The sequence below is a fragment of the Lissotriton helveticus genome, chromosome 3_1 (genome assembly GCF_964261635.1).
Source record: "Lissotriton helveticus chromosome 3_1, aLisHel1.1, whole genome shotgun sequence".
Lineage (NCBI taxonomy): Eukaryota > Metazoa > Chordata > Amphibia > Caudata > Salamandridae > Lissotriton > Lissotriton helveticus.
The window spans coordinates 329,444,666-329,458,972 of record NC_136061.1 but is presented as its reverse complement, the minus strand read 5'-3'; positions in this window follow the sequence as shown (position 1 = coordinate 329,458,972).

The following is a 14,307-nucleotide window of genomic DNA, read 5'->3' as shown; positions in this document are numbered from 1 at the left end:
GTAGTCTGTTGAGATTATTGGCGTACAATGTGGTTGGTGCCGAATGTGCTTCTGTTACAGGTTGATGCTAAGTACAGTGATCACCAGTGGTCACTGGGTGTTCGTTTGTGATCTGTTTTACTTTGACTAATTGTGCTTCGTGATGGTTTTGACAGTGGTCCAGTTGGTCCTATCATATGTAAACATTTCCTTTGTAAATATTATCTTGTGCCAGTTGGCTTCATGTATACCTAGATGAAGGGCCCAACAAATACCCACCTCTCTTCCCGGACATCACATTAGTTCGGATTTCCTCACCCGACGTCTGGAATATGTTCCTCCTTTTAGTCCTTTCACTTCTCCTCACCACCGCTTTCCTAGTAACACCCTTCTCATATCCCCCCGCACTCCTTCTTCTCATTTTCCCAACATGGCCACCACTTGAGTTAAGGCTGGAATTAACTGCTACAAAATCATTTATCCTCCCGGCCAGACTAAAGCTTCAGTAAAATGATTAAAGCATAACACTATTGAACATTTCCCTGATTCCATTTTTGTTGATCAATTTTACAATGGTCGTTTTGGGAGGCGCAAAAACGATTCCATTTTCTTCACTCACGACACCCCCTCTTGGTCCAACAGCTTATATAATTCCCTTATTTCACCTCCTCCTCCTCTGTCCCTCATGGAAAACAACTAAAGATTTCCCCCTCTGGGTATTTCAACGGCTCCCTCACCATCTTAATCTATAACAACGGTACTGTCATGATCCAAGGCAAAGACACCTGTCTCTCTCTCTTTGACCACCTCTTCCCCTCCCTACTCCCCTCCTCTGCGACTGGGTTTTCCCCTGACTCTCAATCTAGCTCCACCCATTACTCCCTTTCTCCTTCCCTGACCCCCTTAAACTCCAATACACTCCAAGGCACAGGTCGTCCCTCTTCCCTCCCCCTCCCTTGTGCCCTCCTCTCCCTTTCTTCCCACTTCACAGTATGTCCCCCCTTCATCACGTCAGCCTTACCACTAGCTAATACGCTCCTCGTCCAATCTGCACCGTCCCGGTACTCCAATCTCATCTCCTCCCCCCTATTCCTACCTGCTACCCCCTTTTTTCGTCCACCCCTCCTCCAACCTCCTCCCCCAGCTAACTTTCCTTATGCTCCCCTCATTCTTCCCTCTCCCCCTCTTCTCTACCCCCTCCTCCCCCAGCTTCTTACCCCGATATCTCCACAATCCCATTGCATCTCTCTCCTTCCCCCCAATCCGCCAGCAATGCTGTGCTATCCCCTTTGCCCCCTTGGTAACCCTTTCCATCTCCCTCCATCGGGCCCAGCAAAACCATTTCCTTTCTTCAACTTCCCCTTCTCCCAACCCCCCTCACTCTGCCAGATGCCCGTTCCCTCACAGCCACCTCTCCTAGCCAACAGGACCTCTCCAACCACCTCCCCTCTTTTCCTCCTAAACCTCCTACACTCCTATGACACCTCACAGTCCTCCCCTCTCCCTCTCCTTCCCACTGCCTTGATCCGGACCCATCTCCCCCTGAATATGTCCTTAATTCCTTTCCTTCGTGCAACGCCAACAAAGACAACTCTCCCTTCACCTCTGATATACCCACCCTCGTTCTCAACCTCTACCTTTCCCCACCCATGAACCCTATACCCCAACTCTCCTCCTGCCCCCCACCTCTCCCTGGCTTCCACCACCAATTTCACCCCCTCCTTTTGCCATCGAGACACCCAACCTTCCGTGCTCTGCCCTACTCTCTCTTGAAACGAAGTTGGGCTCTCTTATCACCTCCATCTCCCAGCTTGTAGCTTCCATTTCACTTTTAAGCTCCAAGATTTCCACTTTCCCATTCACCTCAACTCCTTTGGGAAACTCTCACCTTCCCACGAGATGCACCCCTCCTCCCCCCATCATAGCCAAGCATAACCTGTCGTCTGCAAACATCGTTCACTCACATAAGCCCTTGAATGCCACCCTTCTTCAACTTGCATCTCCGAGTAACCCAACTATCTACACTATTCCGACCATCTCTTCTGTCAGAACCAAGCATCCACCTAAACCCTCCTGTGCACCCCCGTATAAGTACAATATCCCTTTCACCCTTCTTAGCCCAAGTGCCCCGTCACCAAAACAGTCTCGACAGAGCTGTGCTGTCTGCTCCACAACTGCAGATCTGCAATAAAACACAAACTCGAAATCTCTGATACTATCACCCTTCACAATATTGAGATGTTCTTCCTAACAGAGACCTGGTTCAACGATACCTCTCACTCTATGTTTGATCTCCTATTACCCACAGGCTATTCTATTTTTAGGAATGACAGACCTATCAAAGTTGGGGGAGGTGTTGCAGTCAACTTTAGAAACTCCCTTCAACTTAAGGCTTCTCCCATCAGCGCCTTCCGCACTTTTGAATGTCTATCCCTTGAGCTTCAACTACAACACCGCTCACCCCTTAGATTCCATGTCATTTACCTCCCACCTGGCAGCGGCCCTTCGTTTATGGAGGAAATCACTGACTTCATCAGCGACCAATACTCTTAAAGTGACAAACAGACATTCGTGGGTGACTTCAATCTCCACTGGGGCTCTCTGCAAGACTCTTCCGTGAACTTGCTGGCCACCTTCCTCTCTACAAACGATCTTATCCAACACTGCACAGAATCAACACACTCTGAGGGCTCAATCCTGGACCTTGTTATTTCTAAAGCAGGCATGCTTTCTATCGCTACCCCTATTCACGTAGACTGGTCTGACCACCTCCTCATCCCATTCTCTCTTCACCTAGCACACTCTATAACTCTTGTCCAACCTAAGAGGGCTACCTCCTGGTTCCGTGACACTAAACATATTGACACCGTTTCCCTCTGTGAATCAGCTTTGCTGTCACTTCCAAGGCTAGACCCAAACCTAGATGTTGACGATCTCACCTCCCAATGTCTCTCAGTCCTTGCAGTCAAAATCAATAACGTTGCTCCTCTCCAAAGCAAAAAGAAAAGGCCCATTCCCTCAGCACCTTGGTTCAACAAATCCCTCTATGAAGAAAGGAAGCACCTAAGACTCCTGGAGAAACAATGGAGGCAATCGCCCTCCACCGATAATTTGGCCACGCTTTGTTCAGCAAGATCCAAGTACCACAAGCATATCTTCCTCGGGAAAGCATCACACTTCAGAACCCTCCTTGACTCAGCCAAAAATAGACCCAAAAAACTATTTGATTTCATCAAGAATACTAACTGCTCTCCCCCAACCTCCAAGTTGGAGGATTCTACAAAGAAAGCTGCGGATTTCGCTGTATTCTTTGACGAAAAAGTGAAATCACTTGTGGATCAGGTCGCTCATCCTACCCCTCCAGAGGAGCGCAAATCACTAGCCATTTGGCAGAACTTCGACCCCATATCTGAAGATGTCCTCCTCAAGTGCATCCTCGAAACAAAGCCCTCCAACCATTCTCTTGACCTCATCCCTAGTGCCATTGCCATTTACTTCTATACCCATTCTCTTCCCTATTGGACCACTCTGGTCAACCTCTCCCTCTGTCAAGGCTCCCTTCCTGTTCCCTTCAAAACTGGGCAGGTCACCCCTATGCTTAAAAAAACCACTGCTGATGCGAATGACCTCAACAACTTCCGCCCCATCACTAACCTACTCTTTCTTGCAAAGATCACAGAAAGATGTGTTGCGAAACAGCTCTCTCGTCATATTAAGGACAATGATCTTCTTGACAATTTTCAATCCGGCTTCATCCAAAACTGCAGCACTGAAACAGCCCTGCTGCAAGTGATTGATGACACGCTGCGGATACTCGATTCGGGGGGGTTCTTGTCTTCTATTTCTCCATGACCTTTCTGCAGCCTTTGACACTGTCCTAAGCTCTACTCTGGACTCCATTCAAAACTGGATGTCAACACATCAACTGATTCTGAATCCCTTTAAAACTGAATTCCTCCTCCTCTCCTACTCACTTTCTCCTCCCCCGGTTCAATCATGGATGGACCAGATGAATCTACTGAACAATAAACCCATCATTGTCGACAGCCCAAAATCCCTTGGTGTGATACTCAACACAAAACTCAATCTACTCTCCCACATTTATTCATTTGCAAAGCCAGCTCGATACCAACTGCGCCTTCTTTGGGGGATTTGTCGCTTCTTCTCGGAGCATGACCTTAAAACCGTGGTCCAATCACTGGTCCTCTCCAGACTGGACTACTGCAATTCTCTTCTTACTGGCCTCGCCAAATCCCACCTGTCCCCCCTTAAGTCTGTTCTCCATTCAGCAGCTCGTTTCATTTATGGGGTCAAAAGAAGCGACCACATCACACCCATGTTATCCACCCTCCGCTGGCTTCCCATCGAGGCAAGATCTATCTACAAAACTGCTTGCATCACCCCCAAAGCCTTGCACTCCTCCTCTCCTCGCTACCTGGCGAATAAACTGAAACTCTCTGGAGGCTCTAGACCATCACGAAATGCGGAAAATGTACTGCTTGAACCTCCCACTTTCAAGAAGGAAAGAACGATGGCCCAATCCTTTTCAGGCAACGCAGTGAGAATCTGGAACTCACTTCCTTCTCAGCTCCGGACCACCACCACCTCCTCCCAGGCCTTCAAAACTAACCTCAAAGTTCTCCTCCTTCAAAGACACTTCCAAGGTTAATTCATGCCCTCTCTATTATCTGAAGGAAGACCTTTTAGTATAGAAAATGTCTATTCTCCATGACTATGGAAGTGCATTCCCAGTGTGTTCCTGTGGTTTGAGACTCTGCCATTTATTGCAGTATTACCCTTTTACCTGTGTTTGGTACTCTTTTGTAACATGTACACGTCACTTTTCTCTTGTAACACACTGTTTGCTACCTCTTACATTTTGTTTGCTTTCGATACTTGCACAAGTGCCACCATTGCCTACGTAACGTTTGCTCTTGTGTTTGAGTGTCTTCCATTTATTGCAGTATTATTCCTCTACTTATACTTTGTACGCTTTTGTAACCTGCACACATGTCACTTTTTCCTCCTGTATAATGCACCGTTTGCTACCGCTTGTATTTTGTTTGCTCACGATTGTCACTTTTGCCTCATGTAATGTAACGTGTGCTTTTGTAATTTGTTCTCTTGTAATGTTCTCATGTATCAGTTCTGTTCCTATTGTGAAGCGCTCTGACACCTTCGGGTAAAGTCAGCGCTATATATGAAAACGCATAAATAAATAAATAAACACCCTCAGCATCAGCAACATCTCAGTGGCGCAAGAGTAAGAGTCAGCCTGAGCCACCAAGGAGTACAGCAATGCCAAAAAGTGCTGCATCGAGCCGTACAGAAAGGAATACCATGCAGCCTACCATTCTTAGCATGTTTACTAGGCAGGAAGTAAAATACAAACACAACCACCCAAAAGCAAGTTTGTACAATGCAAAGCTGGCTAAAATATTAGCACTGGACCTTCTCCCTTTTTTTTGTTGAAGGGGTGGGTTTTCTGGCATTTGTGACAATCATCTGCCCAAAATGGAAGGCTCCTGCTTGAAAAAGCCTTAAAACAGAGGGCTGTTCAGAGTATCCACCTGACAAAAGACATGTGGACCAGTTGCCAAGCCACTCATTACATGTGCATCACAGCACACTGGATCTCTTTTTCGGGTGTTAGAGAAAAGATATCTGCAGGTGTTGACACTGCTGAGATTTTTAATGACACTTGCAAACATGCAACTGTAGCCATGTTTGCTATGGAGAAATCTCATACTGCTGCAAACATTTTGGATGAGTTTAACAGCAAGGTCTTTCAGTGGCTGTGACCAAGAGGGCTTAACATTGGTTTTGTTGCCAAGGACAATGGCAGTAATGTAGTTAAGGCCAGGAAAGATGGTGGCTATTTCAGGGTCCCGTGTTTGGCACACTGCATTAACATTGTTGTTCAAGACTTTCTGAAAAATGAAAGCAAAGTCAGCAACTTACTGACCACATGCAGAAGAATATGCACACATTTCAACCATTCTTTTAAAGCCCGGAAGCAGCTGAGGGACATTTAACGTGAGCATAAAATGCCATCAAAGCACTCATCCAGGAGGTGCCAACATGTTGGAACACAACTTATTACATGCTTGATCGTCTGTTTGAGCAGTATATACCACGTAATGCTTATGTCATGACTAGAAGATTATGGGATCCTACTGTGAAAGCCATGACCATTGAGATGAGCCAATGGGACCTTGCTAAATGCCTGTCAGAGATGCTACTTCCTTTTGAGGTCTTCACACAGGAAGTCAGCAGGGAGGCCTGTACTATGGGCCAAGCTATCCCATTGTTTTACATGCTAGAGCAACAACTGCAGGAGGTGTCTGAAATGTACGAAGGTGTGGATTACAAAGTAGACGCATGTTATTTGGCGGACGCCTTAGCCGTTTGCTTATCTGAAAATACAAGGATTCAAAAAAAGATTGTGTTACATCGACATTACATTACTGCCACAATTTTGGATCCACAGTACAAATTATTTCTGAACAGTAATGCAGTAATTCCATTTTTCAGAAGTGGATGTTGCCAAGTACAAAACTTTGATAGCTGAGGAAGCCACTGATTTAGAAAACCAACGGCCCCCAATTAGAGGCCTGCCACCCCTGGACAGAGCAAGTACTACAGGGCATCCAGTGTCAAGTTTTACTTCAGAGCCTGAGAGCAGTGCGTTTGCATCCCAGCACTCACCAACACTACCAATAATACCATCAACAAGAGCACCAACAGGATCATCAGCCACATAAAACAAAATGGTAACTGATTGGTTTCTACGGAAAGGGATGGGTAAGTCCATTGCTGATGCAAAGTAGTGAGAAGGTGGCTCTATATATACTGGACAATAAGGCAGTACAGTGTGTATAGAGTCCACAAACCCCAAAGGTTTAACAGAGGTTAAAGTCAGAACTGACCTTACTCTCCAAAGTGGTAGCTTGGTCGAGCAGTAAGGCAGTACCAGAGGACAGTGTAAAGCATTTGTTGCACACACTCAGTCACCAAAAGGTGTCAAACACTCAAGAACTGTACTCCAGGCCAATTGTTATTATGGGCTAGATGTAGGTAATTCGTATTTACCGATTCATAAATACCGAATTTTACCGATTCGGTATTTATGAATCGGTAAATATGAAGGTAGGAGATGTAGGTAATTTCAAAAATAGAAATACCGATTCGTTAAAATTCGGTATTTACCGATTCGGTAAATACTGAATCGGTATTTCCTATTGATTCCTATGGGCTGTGAAGCCCATAGGAATCAATGGGAAATACCGATTCGGTTTTTACCGAATCGGTAAATACCGATTCCTGCAAGGGTGCAGGGGGTGTCACTTTGACACCCTCTAGCACCGCAAATACAGGCATGTGTGCCATGTGGCACACAGACATGCCCTAAGGGCATGTCTGTCTGTCACATGGCATAGGTGTGCATGCACAAATGTGCATGCACACCTGGATTCGGTATTTTACCACCCAATTGGATTGGGTGATAAAATACCGAATCTGTAAGGCCTTTGGGACTCAGAAGAGTCCCACCTACATCAGGAAGTTACCGATTCGGTAAAAATACCGATTCGGTATTTTACCGATTCGGTAAATTTACCGAATCGATAAAATAGGGCCCTTACATCACAAATACCCATTTACCGGTCGGTAACGGCCGAAATCGGCCGTTACCGGTCGGTAAATAGCCACCTACATCTGGCCCTATATCCTTAGATATAGTTATTTTATTTTTAGAACCAACAGTTGTAAAAATATACTTTTCGAGATATGAGTACCCTCAGGTAAATACTTTGCAGAGGAGCAATAAGTTTATACACAAAATAATCACAGGTTAGCTAAAAGCAATACAGATCTGCAACACACTCTAGCATTGAGCTCAATGGTTTTCATAGGAAAGTACAGTAGATTAGTTTATGGATTACTTTGGTAGTTCCAGGACTAGATCTTGGATTCAGTCCTGGGGTCTAAGCTGAAACCAGATTAGTAAAAACGTTTTAGTTATAGTGATGATTTTTCCTGAATATAAAGCTGTTTTAAAAGTTCACACTTAGAAACTTTTCGAGGTGATTCTCACAAGGTTATTCAATGGGAGGAAATTCAGGTTACAGGTAAAGTACGATCGCATTACTTTTGTAACCCAGGACTAGTCTCCTAGGGCCAGCACTGGGGGTTTAACTCAAAACAGGTAGGTAATTGTGTTTCAGTATGTCGTATGATTTTTAAAGAATATTTGCAGTTTTCAAAAGTAGGCACTTAGAAGAAATTTCATAGAAAAGCAGACAATGGGTTCCTATGGAGAAAATACAGTTTACTAGTGAACCCGCTAGGGATTACTTTTGCGGTTCAGTACTGGGCTGACAGGTACAGTACTTGCTTCTCCCCTGATCATAGGTGAGTACTTTCGGATTCAGACTTTGACTGATTTTATAGGAATATTTTCAGTTTTCGAAACTTCACACTTAGAACATTTTCGAGTAAAGATGGGTCAATGTTATCCAATGGCAGGTAAGTGAATTACCGGTTTCCAGGTGAGTACTTGGTTGATTAAGTCAATGTTCTGGGCATAGACTCAGGGGTCCCCCAGGGCCAGGTGGGTACAGTTAGTTCACCCTCAGCGGCACAGGGGCGGCCGGGTGCAGAGGTAGGTAGGCCCAATGATATCCAAAGAGGGAAAGGGGGCCTTCGGTTGGTGGCTGCTGCCTCGCAGGCCACGCGGTTGTGGGAGCTGTGCTCCTGGTCACTTGCTCAGGGAGAGGGGGGAAGTAAGCTAGGACAGAGAGGTCGCAGCCAGCGGCACTCGGGCGGCTGGGTGCAGGGTGCTTTTGAGCCGTCGGGCGCTCAATGTTATCCAATGAGGATCTTGTAAAAGGGAGAAAGGCTGCAGGCTCGGGGACGGAGACTCTCCAGGGGTGACCAGCACTTCGAGGGGGAAGTTGGGATCTTGGAGCACAGGTAGGTACCCCAAAGGGAGGCACAGGGGGCAGGAGGGCGCCGGGTACAGGGGTGTCTTTGGTTGTCGGAAAAGCTTACCCTCGGCTGGTCGCGGTTGGGGTGGCCCCTGGTACTGAGTCTGCAGGCATCGGCTGGTTCATCGAGGAGGGTCTTTGGGCCCTGGACTTTGGGTCCCAGTCGCCGGGGGGACATCCTCATGGTCTTGGTTCGGGTTGGCCCGGGCTCGGCTGGTGCAGAGTGGGCTGGTCCGGAGCTTCCTGGCTGGCACCAGGTGGGTTGTTGCAGCAGAGCCTCTGCTGGAGGGAGTCCCAATCGTCGAGAGGGTCACAGCAGGCAGGTCCTCTGGGTGTCCTAAGGTCACTGTCCGTCGAGGTCGCCGGGTTCAGGCAGGAGCAGGTTCCAGGATCAACAGGCCGGTAGGGCTGGGGCCAAGTCAGTTGGTGTTGTCCTGTTGTTAGCAGCTGTGCGGCGGGTCTTCTTCTTCATTATCTTCTTGCTTCTTTTTTCTATCGGGATCTGAGGAAGGAACGTTCAGGGAGCCCCTAAATACTGAATTTAGAGGCGTTACAGGGAGGGCAAGGGCAGGGACCAATGGGTCCCTGTCCCGGGGTGTGTACACCCCCTGACCTGCTCCTCTCCTGTGGGAGGGGGGCAGGAGCCTAGCTGGGATTGGGTAGGGCTCCCCATCTACAAGATGGCCGGGACCCGGGGTCGTGCTTCACCTTGCCTCTTCCACCTGAGGGGGGGAGTTGGCACCCCCCCCCTTCCTGACGTGGTTTTTCCTGCCAGTCTTCCCGCCAAAGTGGGGGGTAGGACTGGTGGGGGGCTGGTTGCTGGGTACAGCAAATGGTCTGGAGAAGCTCTCAGAGGCGGTATGTCTTTGAAGCTGCTTCCCCCTGTCCATCCTGGGGGAGGAGACATAGCACCTCCCCCAGGATGTGCTTTGTTGCAGACCCAGGAGAGCGGGGGCTCTCCACCCAGGGGTCCAGCAACATGTCTGCTGTGTGGCAGCCTCTACAGCTACTCAGACCAGACGTGGATTGTAGGTTCGGGTTTTGGAGGGCGTCTCTAAGATGCCCTCTCCATGCATGTTACATTAAATCCCACATTGGCATCAGTGCGGGTTTAATGTGCTGAGAAGTTTGATACCAAACTTGTCAGTCTCCAGTGTAACCATTATGGTGCTGTGGGGTTCGTAATGACAACCTCCCAGCACCATATACTCTTAATGGCATCACTGCACTTACAGTGCCCAGGAATGGCCCTGGGTACTGTAAGGGCACAGGGCTCATGCACCCGTGTCCTCACCTCTGGCATAGGGCACCCAGCGCGAGAGGTGACTGAGGTATGCCAGGGCAGTGGGTTCTATGGGCATGGCACACAGGGATGTGTGCCTTGTCGACTCTGGTTTTGGTTCTGTACTTAGGCACTCATCCTGCCAAGGCAGTGTATGGGTGCCAGGGTACAGGGCCCCTGAGGATGGCACAATCAGTGCTGCAGTCCTCAGGGGTCTTCTCTGGTCACCATGCCCTGAGTCCCTAGGGTACCATTTACTAGGGGCTGACAGGTGGCCAGAGATGCCAATTGGGTATTTCGTTTCTGTACAGTTTTAGGAAAGGAACACAGGCCCTGGCTACCTGATTGGCAGGGACCCTGGGCACATTCAGTCAAAGCACATCAGCAGTTCAGAAAAAAGTGGGGGCATACCAAGGCAAGAAAGATGGCACTTTCTCACACAACACCCCCTCCCCCCCAAACGAAAGGTGATGAGACTAACCTTGCCCTAGGGAGTCTTCATTGTCTAAGTAGAAGAACCTGGAAAGTCCATCTGCATTGGCATGGGCAGTCCCTGGTCGGTGTTCCACTTCAAAGTCCATTCCCTGTAGGGAGATGGATCATCTTAGTAGTTTGGGATTTCCCCCTTCATCTGCATTAGCCATCTGAGAGGTATGTGGTCAGTTTGAACCAGGAAGTGAGTTCCAAATAGGTAGGGCCTCAACTTCTTCATGGACCAAACCACAGCAAAGGCCTCCCTCTCAATGGCACTCCAACGCTGCTCTCTGGGGAGTAGCCTCCTGCTTATGAAAGCAACAGGTTGGTCTTGGCCTTCTTCATTGATCTGGGAGAGGACTGCTCCTATTCCCAGCTCTGAGGCATCAGTCTGCACTAGGAACTGCTTGGAGTAGTCTGGTGCTTTTAGAATGGCTGCTGGGCACATTGCTTCTTTCAGGGTGTCAAAAGCCTTTTGGCAGTTAACAGTCCAGTTTACTTTCTTGGGCATTTTCTTGGAGGTGAGTTCTGTGAGGGGAGCCACAATAGACCCATAACCTTTCACAAACTTTCTGTAATACCCAGTCAAGCCAAGGAATGCCCTGACTTGAGTCTGGGTGGTTGGAGCTGCCCAGTCCAGGATGCTCTGGATCTTGGCCTGTGAGGGTAGGACTTGGCCTCCACCAACAAGGTGGCCCAAGTACACCACAGTGCCCTGCTCTATCTGGCATTTGGATGCCTTGATAGTCAGCCCTGCAGATTGCAGGGCTTGCAGAACCTTCCCAAGGTGGATCAGGTGATCCTGCCAGTTGGAGCTAAAGACAGCAATATCATCAAGATAGGCCGCACTGAAGGATTCCAACCCAGTCAGCTCTTGATTCACCAACCTCTGGAAGGTGGCAGGGGCATTCTTTAACCCAAAAGGCATCACAGTAAACTGATAGTGCCCATCAGGGGTGGGAATGCTGTTTTCTCTTTGGCTCCTGGGGCCATGCCAATTTGCCAGTACCCTGCAGTCAAGTCAAAGGTGCTTAGAAATTTGGCTACCCCTTTTTTTGTCTATCAACTCATCTGCTCTTGGAATGGGGTGGGCATCTGTCTTGGTGACAGAGTTGAGCCCTCTATAGTCCACACAGAACCCCATCTCTCTCTTTCCACCCTGTTGATGAGGTTTGGGGACTAGAACCACTGGACTGGCCCAGGGGCTTTCAGAGGGTTCAATCACCCCCAGCTCCAGCATCTTGCTGACTTCAGCTTTGATGCCTTCCTTGACTTGGTCTGATTGTCGATAGATCTTGTTTTTGACAGGGTTACTGTCACCAGTGTCCACATCATGGGTACACCAGCTGGTCAGGCCAGGGGTCAAGGAAAAGATGCTAGCAAACTGCTGTAAGACTTGCTTGCAGTCAGCCTGCTGTTGGGGAGTGAGGGTGTCTGAAAAGACTACTCCATCCACTGACCCATCCTTTGGGCTGGTAGAGAGGAGATCAGGGAGGGGTTCACTCTCTGCTTCCCGTTCCTCATCAGTCACCATCAGCATGGTGATGTCAGCCCTGTCATGGTAGAGTTTGAGGCGGTTCACATGGATAACCCTTTTGGGTGTCCTGCTGGTACCCAGGTCCACTAAGTAAGTAACCGCACTCTTTTTTTCCAGGATAGGGTAAGGGCCACTCCATTTGTCGTGGAGAGCCCTTGGTGCCACTGGCTCCAAAACCCACACCTGTTGCCCAGGTTGAAATTCAACCATGGCAGCTTTTTGGTCATACCAGTGCTTCTGTAGCTCCTGGCTGACCTCAAGATTTTTGGATGCCTTATCCATGTACTCAGCCATTCTGGACCTTAGACCAAGCACATAGTCCACAATGTCCTGTTTGAGTTCTTGGAGAGGCCTCTCCCAACCGTCTTTTACAAGACAGAGTGGTCCCCTTACAGGATGACCAAACAGAAGTTCAAAGGGTAAAAACCCCACTCCCTTCTGTGGCCCTTCCCTGTAAGCGAAAAGCAGGCATGGCAACAGGACATCCCATCTCCTTTTGAGTTTTTCAGGGAGCCCCATGATCATACATTTCAATGTCTTGTTGAACCTTTCTACAAGACTATTGGTCTGTGGGTGGTATGGGGTAGTAAACTTGTACTGCACCCCACACACCTTCCATATGTGTTTTAGGTAAGCAGACATGAAGATGGTACCTCTGTCGGAGACCACCTCCTTAGGAAACCCTACCCTGGTGAAGACACCTAGGAGGGCTTTGGCTACTGCAGGAGCTGTAGTCACCCTAAGGGGAATTGCTTCGGGGTACCTAGTAGCATGATCCATTACTACTAGAATTAATTTGTTCCCTGAGGCTATGGGAGGTTCCAGTGGACCCACAATGTCCACACCTACCGTTTCAAAGGGCACCCCCACCACTGGTAGTGGTATCAGGGGGGCCTTTGGCTTGCCACCTGTCTTGCCACTGGCCTGACAGGTAACACAGGAGCTCACAAACTCCTTCACTTTTTGGTTCATCTGGGGCCAGTAACAGTGGCTAACCAACCTTTCCCAAGTTTTGGTTTGTCCCAGGTGTGCAGCTAGGGGGATGTCATGAGCCAAAGTTAGGAGGAACTCCCTGTACTTCTGTGGCACTACCACTCTCCTGGTAGCTCCAGTGTTGGGGTTTCTTGCCTCCGCATACAGTAATCCCTCTTCCCAATAAGCTCTGTGGGTACCACTGACATCTCCCTTTGCTTCTGCAGCTGCTTGCTGCCTCAGGCTTTCAAGAGTGGGGCAGTCTCGCTGGCCCTGGCACAGCTCTTCGTTAGTGGGTCCCCCTGGGCCCAGAAGTCCTGTCTGATAAGGCTCAAGCTCCATAGACTCAGTTCCCTCTAGGGTTTCCAAGTCTTCTCCCTGAGGAGAGGGGTCCTGAGAGCCTGGCTGTGTAGAAGCTGGTTCCCCAGTCTCCTTGCTTTTTCTCTTGGTTGGTTGGGCCATACTTTCAGGCTCCAACCACACTTGTTCACCCTTCTTTTTGCTCTGTGCTCTGGTTTGGACACACACCAATCTAGGGATACCCAGCATGGCTGCATGGGTTACTTGCTCCACTTCAGCCCAGGTTGAGGTCTCCAGGTCATTCCCAAGCAGACAGTCAGCTGGCAATTGTAGTGAGACCACTACCAGTTTTAGGCCAGTAACCTCCCCATCCTAATGTTACCATAGCTAGGGGGCGTTGGGTGGTAATGCTGTCAGCATTTGTGACTGGGTAGGTTTTCCCAATCAGGTATTGCTCTCGGGAAAATAGCTTTTCCCTTACCATAGTGATGCTAGCACCTGTATCCCTCAGGGCTTCTACTCTGGTTCCATTGATGGAGGGGTATTGCATATATTTGTTACAGTTGGTTGGCCACCCAGCCACACTGGCAACCTCCATGTTCCCCAAGCAGACCAGACTAGCCTGAGTGTATTCCCAGATTTGCTCTGGGCACACCTCTGATCCCATCTGTAGAGTTACTGTCCCTGGAGTAGCTGGAATGGGTGCCTTAGGGGCTTTGTTGTAGGGGCAGTTCTTATCTACAGTTAAATGTCCCAACTTCTTACAGTTGTTACAA